The sequence below is a fragment of the Callospermophilus lateralis genome, chromosome 13, assembly GCF_048772815.1.
Source record: "Callospermophilus lateralis isolate mCalLat2 chromosome 13, mCalLat2.hap1, whole genome shotgun sequence".
NCBI lineage: Eukaryota > Metazoa > Chordata > Mammalia > Rodentia > Sciuridae > Callospermophilus > Callospermophilus lateralis.
In genome coordinates this window covers 75,648,653-75,660,981 of record NC_135317.1, presented here as the reverse complement: position 1 = coordinate 75,660,981, position 12,329 = coordinate 75,648,653, and the positions used below count along the sequence as shown (strand labels likewise).

At 43.3% G+C, this 12,329-nt stretch overlaps 1 protein-coding gene across 1 annotated transcript in view; it reads left to right on the top strand.

The window, feature by feature from the left end:
* Positions 1-12,329, top strand: part of Rassf5 (Ras association domain family member 5) — a 67,874-nt gene that overhangs the window by 27,338 nt on the left and 28,207 nt on the right. The gene's annotated exons all lie outside the window — the stretch shown is intronic.

The window sequence follows — 12,329 nt, the reverse complement described above, 5'->3', positions numbered from 1 at the left end:
TGCAGATTACTCCTTTTCCAAGTGACAAGGGGCAGCAGTCTGCAGAAACTCAGCAGTAAGCTCTATTTCTCCCAAGCATACATTCTGTTTTGGCCTAGGGCTCTGATCCAGAAGTGTGGGTATGGGTGGGAGCAGGGTGAGTCACCGAGAAGCCTGAGAAGTTCCTTAGAGCCCTGGAGCAGTGGGGAGATGATGGGGCTAAAGCTTCACACACATCCTGCCTTCAGACCATGGATCATCACAGACCTTCACCTTGTCTGCCTGCCCCTCAGCCAATCAGGCCAGCTCCTCTTCTGGAGGGACTGGGCAAATGTTCTTTCCCTGTGTTCAAGGACCAGAAAGTTGACTCCAAAATAGCTCTTGTTACTGGGTTTTATCAAGGCACCTGAACTGCAGTGTGTCTGAACTCTGATGTCTAGGGTTTGAAATGGAGACAGAGGAGAGCATTTATTGATTATTGTGTTGAGCAGACATTTATCGATTATCTACCATGCGCCAAACACTGGTGGTAGGAGGGGTAAAAAAATGATACATCACAGTTTCCTTGGAGAGCTTATGCTCTGGCAGGGGAGGCAGAATACAGCCAAATAGTATATACTGTGACATACGCATGATAAGACTATGGACCAAGTGGGTACATAGCGCAATTGTTTCTGCTGGGAGAAATCAAGGAAGGCTTCTCAAAGGAAGGATCTTTGATGCAAGCCTTTATCTGGGAATTGAAAGTTGCTGATCAGAGAAGTAAGGAGTGCTCTAGGATGTCATCCATTTACTCATTTAACAGATGTGTTTTGAGCATTCACCACGTGCCAGGCCCAGAAATGATAAAGGAAAGAGACATGGCGTGGGTGGGAGACTTTAAACAAACTCTTTGTCTAAGAGGGAAACTCCCAGGGTGCTGTGAGAGACAGTATGGGAGATCTGAATGTTAGGGGGGACTCACATCCAGTCCCAAGTCCACAATGTTTCTGGCCACAATGCACATGATCCACAGTGTTCAAATGCCTGATCTGCTCATGGGTGTTGCCCTGTTGTTCCCTCATGCCTTCTCTCACTGAAAAAGTGTAGCTAGAAATCAAGTATGACATTTGATGGATGATACTAAATTGGTCCAAAATTGTATATTTAAAAATTCAGGCCAGGTATGGTGGTACACACCTGTAATCCCAGCAGCTCGGGAGGCGGAGGCAGGAGGATCTCAAGTTCAAACCCAGCCTCAGCAACTTGGTGAGGCCCTAAGCAACTTAGCAAGATCATGTCTTAAAATTTTAAAAAATACAAAAAGGGCTGCCGGGGATGTGGCTCAGTGGTGGTTAAGCACTCTGGGTTCAATCCCTTTTACAAAACAAAACAAAAATTTCAGTACAATCTTTTCCAGACTTTGGAATGGTAACTATTTGTGCATAACCTGAATGTAACCAGGCCTCTTGGACTGGAACCTGTCCATCCTGGAAAGGGGTGGGCACAGCAGATGCTCAAAGCACTGATGAGCGATGTCAATTTTTCTGTTGTTTAGGGGATGCTAAGAGTAAAACCAGGACCTTAAAGATGCTGGGCAGGTGCTCCACCACTGGCCTATACTCTAAGCACAATAGTGTAGATTTTCGAAGAAGGTGTTCCTTAGATGATGAAAGAGGGAGTTATGTGGCACCCTGCAGAGCAGCATCTGAAAAGCATAATTCAGTAACTCTTTCTTTTCCCAATTTCTTTTCTCTTTGGGCGTTTCCAAGTCTCTCTTCTCTCTGGTCTCCCAATCCTGCCCATTCCCTACCCTGGAGCCTGGTTCCACCCCCTCCTTCCTGGATCTCCTTCTTGGGATTTCTATTCCTTCCTCTAGAGCAGCAGGTCTCAAAAGAGGGTGATTTCTGTGCCCCTCCCCCTGCATGTGATAATGTCTAGAGACATTTTTGGTTGTCAGGGGATGCTACTGGCTTCTAGGCAGTGGAGGTGGGGGACACTGCTAAATTCCCTGCAGTGCACAAAACAGACCCCGCAACAAAGAGTTATCTGGCTCCAGATGTCAATCATGCTGAGGCTGAGAAGCCTTGCCTTGGAGCAGCTTAGCTTGATGTGGTGGGCAAAAGGCCCCCCAGAAGGTCTTGGGGTTTACTGCACAGTGGCTCATCCTCAGAATGCTGGCAGTGCTTTCAAATGGAGTATTTGGAAGTCGAGAAATCCCCTGTACTCCAAGAGAGAGAGGAGGCAAACTTGTAATCCTCTGGCAAGCTAAATCAGGGCAGTGTCTAGATTGGAAACATGATGGATTATTATTTTATTTTGTTCTATTTTTTGTGATGCTGTGATTCAAACCCAGGGCCTCCTGCATGCTAGGCAAGCTGAGCTACGTCCCAAGCCCCTAGAAACATAATTGAAATGTCACAGAGGAAGGAGCAAGAATCCCACGTGGTGCTGAGTGGACCTCGGTCAGCAAACAGCCTGGCGTGATGCAGACTGCTGTGTTTGCCTTGGACAGGCCTGACTGCGTGCTTCAGCAGAGCTGGGGCAGGACACAGCCTTCTGTCAATAAAGCTGGGCCCTGCTCCGGGGCTCCCTCACCTTTTCTAAAAGGCTTGTTTGTGCTGATTTCCGCCTTGGCTTGATTTTCTGTTAAAAATCAAGATAGAACTTTCCTTCACCTTGATGTCATCGCCAGGCTGAGTGAACCTCATGTGCTCATGCCATCCTGGGGATTTATTGTGGCAGAGGTCTGGGTCGGAGCTCAGCTCATCCTGGGACATGTGACTCTTAGGAAGTCTCCTCTTGGTAGCATTTCTCCTGTCTGCTCTTTCAGGGAAAGAAATTCATTGATTTTTCTCCATCCAGAGAGAACCATTCTTCATTAACATTTTTATATGTCCTTCCTGTACGTTCATACATTTTTAAAACATGGCTGAGATCATCCTGTAGAAGATTATTTGGCCTCAACCTTTTAAAAGCAATAATCACAAAGTTCTGACCATCTTCTCTGCCATGGTAGGGGAAGGGAAGGATGAGGGACAGGCATGGAAATGGCAGGGGTGGCTAAGAGCCCCAGTGTACACTCACAAAGTCATGTGGGTTGGCCTGTCTCTCACAGGTGTCCAAAACAGAGGAAGGGTGGCTAGTAGCTGCCTCTGCTTTTGTGGGCCCTAGGACCAGTTGTTTTGCAGCCTCTCCTTGGAGATCTCTGAGGTCTAGGCTGTTTGACCTTTTCCTGGGCCCCATTGGGTGACAAGACAAATCTCCTGCAAGTCTACCCCAGATCCTTTTTTCATTTTCATCCCATTAGCTGGAGAACATCATTGCCATTGGCTGAAGGTCACAATAAATTGCCCAAACAGTTGTAGTTCCTTTATTTGGGGACATACCCCCAAAGAACTTGTATTTCTGGTGGTCTTCAAAGAGCTCTTCTCATGTCACCCTGTGATGAAGAACCCACTGTGGCTCCCGAGTGCCCTCACAATAAAGTGAGACCTCTGATGATCTGGTGCAGTCCTTGCGTTTCTTCTGGGGAAGGTGACTCTGAGAGAAGATGTCTTTGTCCTTGCCCACCACTGTTGATCCTCATCATAACCAGCTGTGGCCTGGGGGAATCCTGGAAGCTCTGTCCCTCTGACATTTGGTACCAGTTTCCTCGGGACATGGAATGCAAGATTACAAGAGACAAACATAAGCACTCCCCTCCCCTTTCATTCAAATTCCCTGCAGCCAGGGACCCACTCCTCCATCCATAGTCTAAATCTGGATTAGTACATAAAACCTTTCATGGTTGGCTTCTGCCAACTCCCCTGGCCCAGGTGCTTCCCTTCCCCCTGGCCCTGCAGAGTGCACATCAGTTCCTCTCATGGCAGTTCCAAAAAGGTGCTCAAGCACTGCCACACATTGTGGCCATAACTACGTTCCTCCTGCATTTTATTTACTTCATAATAATCCTTAAATAGACTCATTTTATTAAACTTAAATCAACTTGTGTCAAAAGAAATTTAAAAATATTCTTCAATCACTAATGCACTTAGGATTTTTCCAGATACCCATCGGATTAATTACTATTAATTAGTATTTAATCTCTAATTTTTTTTTTAAAAAAAGTGCATCTAAGGACTGCCTCAGATTCATTTCACAAGTACTAATTGAGCCAGGTCCTGTTCTAAGACCCTTGCAGGTGCCATCATGGGAAATGCTGCCATAATGAGGCTACTCTCTTTGGCCATCTGGTGCCTGGACTCCCAGGACACTGGCTCCAGGGGATGCCTAAGGGTCGTGGGAGCCACAGAGAGAGCTGGGAAGGAAATGCCAGTCACCCATACTGATACCATGGTGCCCTTCCAAAGGAGAGGTGGAGTTGTAAGTACTGACAGGAAATAGAGAAAAGTGAAGACAAGCCACTCCACTGGATATGTAGGGCCCAGCCTTTTATATTACATCTGTGTCTGCATGTGTGTGTGTGTGTGTGTGTGTGTGTGTGTAGGTATGTGTGTGTGTGTGTGTGTGGCGGGGAAGGGGAATGCAGAGGGAGGGTCTAGAAGATGCTCTGAATGGGGGACAATGAATTTCTTTCCCTGAAAGAGCAGAGGGTCTAGAAGTGCTCTAGACTGTTGGAAGAGATTTCAGCTTGGGAAGGGGAGGGAGTAGTAAGGGCTAGAGTCAGACTTTCAACTTTTATTATTTGCTTTTCTGCTCTTTGATTTGCAGATGACTCCACATGTTTCTAACGTAATATTTTTCAAAAAGCAATAAATATTGTCTTAAGGAGAGAACCCCTATCTGAATGCCCAAAGAGTGAGGCTAAAATCTAGACTGTATAGATGAAATACTTGGTTTAGGACCCAAGACAACGCTCCTAGTTTCTCTGTGCCTTGAGGTTCTCCTCTGAGAAATGGGACAGTCCCCAGGGTGGGTGTGGGGTTCAAGTATTATATAAAAATATGTGACACCAAGGAGTAAGTATCCTGTGGTAACAGTCTAGAGCCATCTCTGGAACCTCCAGGGGCCTCAGTGGATTTTCTTTTTCTTTTTTTTTTTTTTTAATACCAGGCATCAAAACCAGGGCAAGAGCTCTACCACTGAGCCACATCCCCAGCCCTTTTTATTTTATTTTGAGAAGGGTCTTGCTAAGTTGCCCAGGCTGCTCTTGGATTTATGATCCTTCTACCTTGGCTTCCTAAGCAGCTGTGATTCCAGGTGTGCACAAGCCAACTCACGGGATGTTTTTTACTTTTTAATTTTTGTTCTGTTACTCTGTGATGAAAACACTCTGTGGCTTCCCATTGCCCTCAGAATAGTCTAAATATGGATTACTACATAAAACCCTTCATGGTTGGCTTCTGCCAACTCACCAGAACACTAGAAATTTGGATTTTTGTTCTGGAATCAAACCAGGAAGCTATGACTTGTGGTTTGGGTGGCCACTTTTTGCTATATGACTTATGATTATCCCCCTGAACATTGAGACCTGAGTCATTGTTCCATTCTGTAGGTGACCCTGTCCCCCATTCACCCAAGAGACAGATGACTCTCAAAGCTGTCCAGGCTAGGTCAGCTAGGCTGATGGCCTTTGGGCTCCCTTTCTGCCTGTATGCCCATCCCAAACAAAAGTACACCCTTCTTGCTATCATTCCTTAGCAGGGCTCTGATGGAATCACTCCTTAGCCCCTGCAGCAGCAGAGAGGTGACTTAGTTGGCATGGATTTCTGCATTTCCTGGCTCCCTCCTGCAGACACACGACTGTCTCATTACCCAAGGCTCTGACTTTTCAGATCTTTGAGAAGAGAAAGTCCTGGACCCGCCCCAGACCAACATGTTTCAACATGTTAAAAACAGGACCACCACATGGGGGAGCCAGGGAGCAAGAAAGGAGGAGCCTGAAAGGGGAGGAGCTCGGAGTGAGCGCTTGCTGAGAGGGCTTGGCTTGCTAATGCTCCTGTAGACACCTGCATACCTCTAGGGGGGTGCAAGGTCCTACATCTCTTCAGAAAGGCTTGATAAATGCTTATCAAATGGAATTGTAAGCAATAACAACAGGAACTGGCATTTGCTGAGGCATATCTGCGTTCTGTCTACTTGTTTTATTTATTATTAAAAGTCAGGTGTTGAATTGTGGATTTGCCTATTTCTCCTTACAGTCCTACATTCCTGTATTTTAAAACTCCATTATTAAGTATATAAACATGTAGGATTATTATGTCCTCATGATTAATTGACTCCTGTATCTTTATCCCTGGTAACATTCTTTGATCTAAAATCTACTTTGTCTGATATTAATATAGCCACTGCAGCTTTCTTTTTATTACCATTACTATAGTATTTCTTTATTCTTATTTTGAGGGTTTTTATTATACAGTCATGAATTGCTTAACGATGGGAATATATTCTGAGAAGTGCATTGGTAAGCAATTTTGTCAATTGAGGGAACATAATAAACAATACTTACACAAACCTTGATGATGTATCCTATTACACACCTGGGCTATATGATAAAGCCTATTATTTCTAAGATACAAACTTATACAGCATATTACTGTTCTGAATGTACTGTAGCAATTTTAACACAATGGTGAATATAGAAAAAGTATAATAAAAATATTAAGTGGCAGGAATTGTTAGGTCCATTGTAATCTTGTGGGACTACTGTTATATGTGTGGTCCATTGTTGACTGCAACTTTGTTACATAGCACATGGCTCTATGTAAAGTTCATTGCTTATAGATAACAAATAGTTGGATCTTGTTTTTTAAAATTCAATCTAATAATCTCTACCCTTGAATTGTAGTATCTAGGTCATTTGCATTTAATGAGATTATTGATATAGCTAGATTTTGAGTCTGTCTTCTTGCTATATGTTTTCTGTTTGTATTCTATCAGTTTTTCTTCCCTTTTCTTTGTTCTATTTTTGCCTTCTTTGGGGTTAACTGAATATATTTTATGATTCCATTTTCTCTTATTTGTTGCCCCCAAGTTTTTTTCTTTGTTTTGTTTAATTAGTGGTTGCCTTAGGGTTTACAACATATATCTTCAGCTTGTGAAAGTCTATTTATCAAGTGGTTAATACCACTTCACATAGTGTATAAAAACCTTGAAGTCATATACCCTTTTTCCTCTTTATATACTATAAACTCAGTACAACATTGTTACTATTTAGATGTTTAATTATATTTTAAAGATGTTTAAATAGTAGGGGAAAACTGTATTTATCTATATGGTTACCATTTTTGGTACTTTTTCCTTTGAGTAGATCCAGGTTTATATCTGATATCATTTCCCTTCTGCCTAAATGATGTTCTTTAAATTTCTTGTGTTGTGGGTTTACTGGTGATACATTCTTTTAACTTTCTGTGTCTAAAATAGTTTCAGTGTCACCTCTGTTTTTTAAAGATTTTCACTGGGTAGAAAATTCTAGGTTGACAGGTTTTTTTTTTTTTTTTTCTTGTATTCATTTAAAGGTGTTGCTTCATTATTTTCACACTTTCATTGTTTATGAAATAACAGTCTTTACCCTGTTCCTCTGTATCTAATGTGTCCTCTGATTTTAATATTTTCTCTTTATCACATGTTTTGAACAATTTGATTATGATGCTCTTTGTTGTAGTTTCTTGTGCTTGTTGAGTTTCTTGGATCTGTGGGTTTATAGTTTTCAACAAAATTGGAAAATTTTCAGGCATTATTTCTCAAATATTTTTAATGTCCTCTTGAATCCTTCTAAGAATTCCAATTACACATATGTTCTAGGCTGCTTCTACTTGTCCTATAGTTTATTGCTCTGTACATTTAAAAATTTTTTTCTTTCTCTGTGTTTGTTTTGTATGGTTGTTATTGCTCTGTCTTCAAATTCACTAATCTTTTCTTTTGCAACATTCTGTTTGTATTTTATTTTTTTAACAATACCTTTATTTCACTTATTTATTCTTATGTGGTGTTGAGGATGGAACCCAGGGTCTTGCATGTGCAAGGCGAGCGCTCTACCGCTGAGCCACAACCCCAGCCCCTCTGTTTGTATTTTCTATCAGTTTTTTTTCTTCCCTTTTTCTTTGTTCTGTCTCAGTTATAGGTTAGTTTGTATTGATTGATTTTTTTCTCCTCATTAAGGATCATATTTCCCTGTGTCTTTGCATGTTAGGTAATTTTCAGTTGGATACCAGACATTGCAAATTCACCTTGTTCGATGCTGGATAGTTTCATTTTCTTATGTATATATTTGGGGGGCTTTGTTTTGAGACTTGGTTAAGTTACTTGGAGATGGCTTGATGCTTTTAGGTCTTGCTTTTAAATTCATAAGTATGCCCACTCTGATACCCAATCCTTAAGCCTGCTTACAGCCCCTTTTCTGATTTTAGAGGAGGCATACCATCTTGGAGTGAGTTTAGTGTCCCATCCCTATTACTGACTTTTTATAGCTTAATACTTTGTCATCTAGAAATCCGTTGACATTAATAGCTTCCTCTGTCATCCTCTGGCCACCATAGAATGAGAGGACAGTTCAGTTGCCATAACATTGGCATGAATGGCAAAAAAGGCAGGGACCAGGGCCTCAGATATAACCTCTCCTGGGCAGGTTTGGAAGGCGAATACACTAGAATCCACCCATTTTTCTTAGCCATTATTTTTTTCATCCATTATTTCCTTTCTTTCCAAGCTCAAAATTCAGCTATGATTTCTATTCTGACTCATTCCCTTTATAAGGAAATGATTGCCTCTCCCAGGGACTCCAGAGGTAGCCAAATAAGTACCAGCCAAAAGAAAGGAACTGATTCCCTGCTCCCTCCATCCCACTCTGGCTCCATCTGGGAAAGCCCAATCCATGGTTTCTTCCCAGATTTTACACCATATCTAAAAGCCCAAGTGCCGGCTCAAGCACCCAGGGATTCTTCTGCACTAGACAGCTGGCCCTCCCAGGAGCCTCCTCAAGGCCTATCTGACCCACCCAGGCTGAGCTCTTTTCTGATTGGGTAGAGTGGAAAAGCCTTCCCAGTAAAGAAGGGTCTGAGCTCAACTCCATGTGGGGATAGAGCTCCCAGACTTATTTCTCTAGAAATCCTGAAGCCCTGGAGATGTTTCTCTGTGCTCCTCACAGCCCCTAGGAGAAGCAGAATACAGAGATTACCGGGTCAGTTCCGAGGCTCATGGCCCTCCTTTCTGTGGGTAGTCTGAGAGTTGTTCACATCTCCCAATGGTGACCAAGCTGCCCTGGATTTGGGAAGATGGGTCTTGCCTGGAGAGGGACAGCTAAGAGAGATTAGAAATATCTTCTGTCACCCTCTGGTCTCACTGAAGGACAGTTAGAAGATAGAATCCCTGGGCCTGACTTGACTCCTAACATGAGTTCTTCAGGGCCTTAGCTTGTTGGTGTGAATGACCAGAGTAATTTAACCACCTTCGGCGTTTTTATGCATTAGGGCCCTGTGTGAGCTGGCAGCCAAGCAAGAGAGGTATGGTGTGGGCTGGAACCCCAGAGAAAGTGAATCACATGCGGCTCTAACCTAAATGGTGGGCAGCCACTTTCTTCTTAGGACAGGAAGTCATCTGGGGAGAAACTGAACTCTCTGCTATACACAGCAAATTCATGCTAAAAAAATAATGCCACTCTAGGGATGGTTGGTAGCATTCTTTTTTTAAAAAAAAATTTAGTTGTTAATGGACCTTTATTTTATTTATTTTTATGTGGTGCTGAGGATCAAACCCAGTGCCTCACACATGCTAGGCAAGCGCTGTACCACTGAGCTACAACCTCAGCCCTGGTTGGTAGCATTTTTTTTTTTAGAGAGAGAGAGAGAGGAGAGAGAATTTTAATATTTATTTTTTAGCAGACACAACATCGTTTTTTGTATGTGGTGCTGAGGATCGAACCCGGACCACACGCATGCCAGGCGAGCACGCTACCGCTTGAGCCACATCCCCAGTTCTGGTAGCATTCTTAAGATTCAGCCTAGATAGAACTCTCCTCCTGAGAGTCATGTGGAAGGTGTGGGAGGTATGATCCTTATGGGGGAATATGTGTCAGGAAGGGGATAGAGGTAGGAGGAGGATTTTGACAGGCAGAGAAAATAGCAACAGCAAAACCACAAGGGGGCGGAGTGGCTTCTGGCAATGTGAATCAATTTTGGGTGACTGTAATGAGGGCCACTTGATTGTGGCTTTAGATGAGTCTGAACTTTTGGCTGGACACACACTGAAAAGGGCCTGGGAGGGCCTGCTCAGGGGTTTGGAATATTGTGCGGTCATTGGAGGAAAGACAACAGTTGTAATTGAAAGTTATATACAGGGGCTCTGGGTTTGAAATCTGATTCTACCATTTATTTTGTTGGGCAAATTAACCACTCTGAGCTCTTTACCCATTTGCAAAATATCTTCTTGGGAAGGTTAAAAGGATTAAGTCCTATAATGAAACCTATAAAAGCTCAGTAATAACTTTAAAATAACTAATATTTAATGTCACTCTCTCTAGAGTGTATACTTTGAGAAGGCAGGGACTAGATCTCACCCAGGCCCAAACTTGAATATCCAGTATGTTTGCCGTGTAGAAGGTGCTCAGTAAGTATTTGTTCAATGAATGAATGGAAACACAAGCAACTAGACTGAGTACATGTTAATTATATGATCATTCGGAGTTGAAATATGAACAGATTTTATGATAGGGAGCCACAATGATCTGAACTTGGTCTTAGAAGGATAACTTTGGCAACAAGGGGGTGGGGAGTTTGGAGGAGGCAGAGATGCAAACAAGGGGAACTCCTGCAAGGTTTTGCAGTAATCTAGGTTAATGACAATCATCAAGACAGGAAATACTAAAGGGCGGAGAATGAGTAGGTGGGCAGCGAGCTCAATTTTGGACCTGTGATGGGAGTCATCTCAGTGCTAACCCATGAGACCACAGAATGTTGAATTTAAGGACTTGTACCTGGAGTGAGACCCAGGTGGGTTGATTCGACTCCACCATTGACAGCCTGTATCTATTTGCAAGTTATTTAACTTTCCTGATCCTCCTTTTCCTGTTTGTAAAATAGAGAAAATAACTGCGGCTTCCTCATAAGTTTGTTGTAAGGATTAAATTAAGTAATGTGCATCAAGTTAATAGCACATAAGCTAATAATAATTTTAAAATAAATTTAGGGAGTTTTGTGCGGGGAACACCTCACTCTGGTTTTCAGCCTTGGCATACATTAGTAGGTTTAAGGCCTCACATCTGATCTTCACGTGACCCTTCAATTGGACTGGTGAAGAAGCCTGAGGTCCACAGTTTCTCAAGAGGCTACATCAAGTGGAGTTGAGGCTGGGCTTCCAGCTTCCATTCTTACACTGCAGCCTCTCTGGAGCATGCAGAACCACAGGGTGGATCTCACAAGGGGATCCGGCCACCTATCAGGATCGCATTTGAGAAAGGAAGAAAGTTTAAAATAATGTCTTTCATCATCTGACACTTTGAGTCAGGAAAGTGGCCCATTCATCATTTCCCCAGGACTCTTTGAACTCCAGCAGAGTTCTGTGGGCTTTGGGCTCTGCATGCTGTGTTTTAGGGCCTGCTTTCTCCTCCTGGGCCCACAGACAAGAACAGCTTTTCCCATACTTTGTGGATCACCTCAATGAGGCTTTAAAGGCTACCTTTCAGGTTTGTCCCTGCCTGTCCCTCTTACTTAGGCCAGTCGATGTCACTACTGTTGATTATTCATAGGGGGGAGATTCTGACAGTGTCACTAGACACTCCAGTCCAGTCTTTCTTCCTTTGAGACCCTAGGGCGTCAGTCTGGATTTTTCTGCTGTGGACTGGCCAACTTGTTATATTGTATATGATCTTTGCAGATTTCTTCTAGGCCTAGGGTCCCTGCCAGCACTTATGCGCAGGTGATTCATTGACAGGTGAGGTGGCATGAGGGAAAGAGACATTAACTAGGAGTCACGAAGAGGCTTTAGAAGTAGTGAGCTGTGATGGAAATGGTTATGTCCCTTAGTCTCTTCACCTGTAAAATGGCCATAATTCCTGCTGTTGGGTTCGAGTATCCTAAGTGAAGCAATGGGGTTAAAAGGCCCTATTCAGATGTCAGGTTTTCACGATGTTTGGAGTGGTGTGGAGCAGCTCCCTACAAGAACACAGTGTCCCTGAGAACCTTCCTTGCCAGGTCTGGCATCGAGTGTCCTGCTCACAAGGAGCTGGCTCCTGGGGGACTCTGGCTTAGTGTTTGAAAAGGTTGTTATTCGCCGCATTTTAAGATTGTACATTTTGAATGTGTAGCACTGTGGTGGCATTGCAGAGCTCCCCATGTGACTCGGAGGACACTGTGGCCATAGAGAATCTGGGGCTTGTTTTTTTCCCTTAAGTGTGGAATTCCCACTGAGCAAGGAGGTTCTTTTTATAAGAAGAG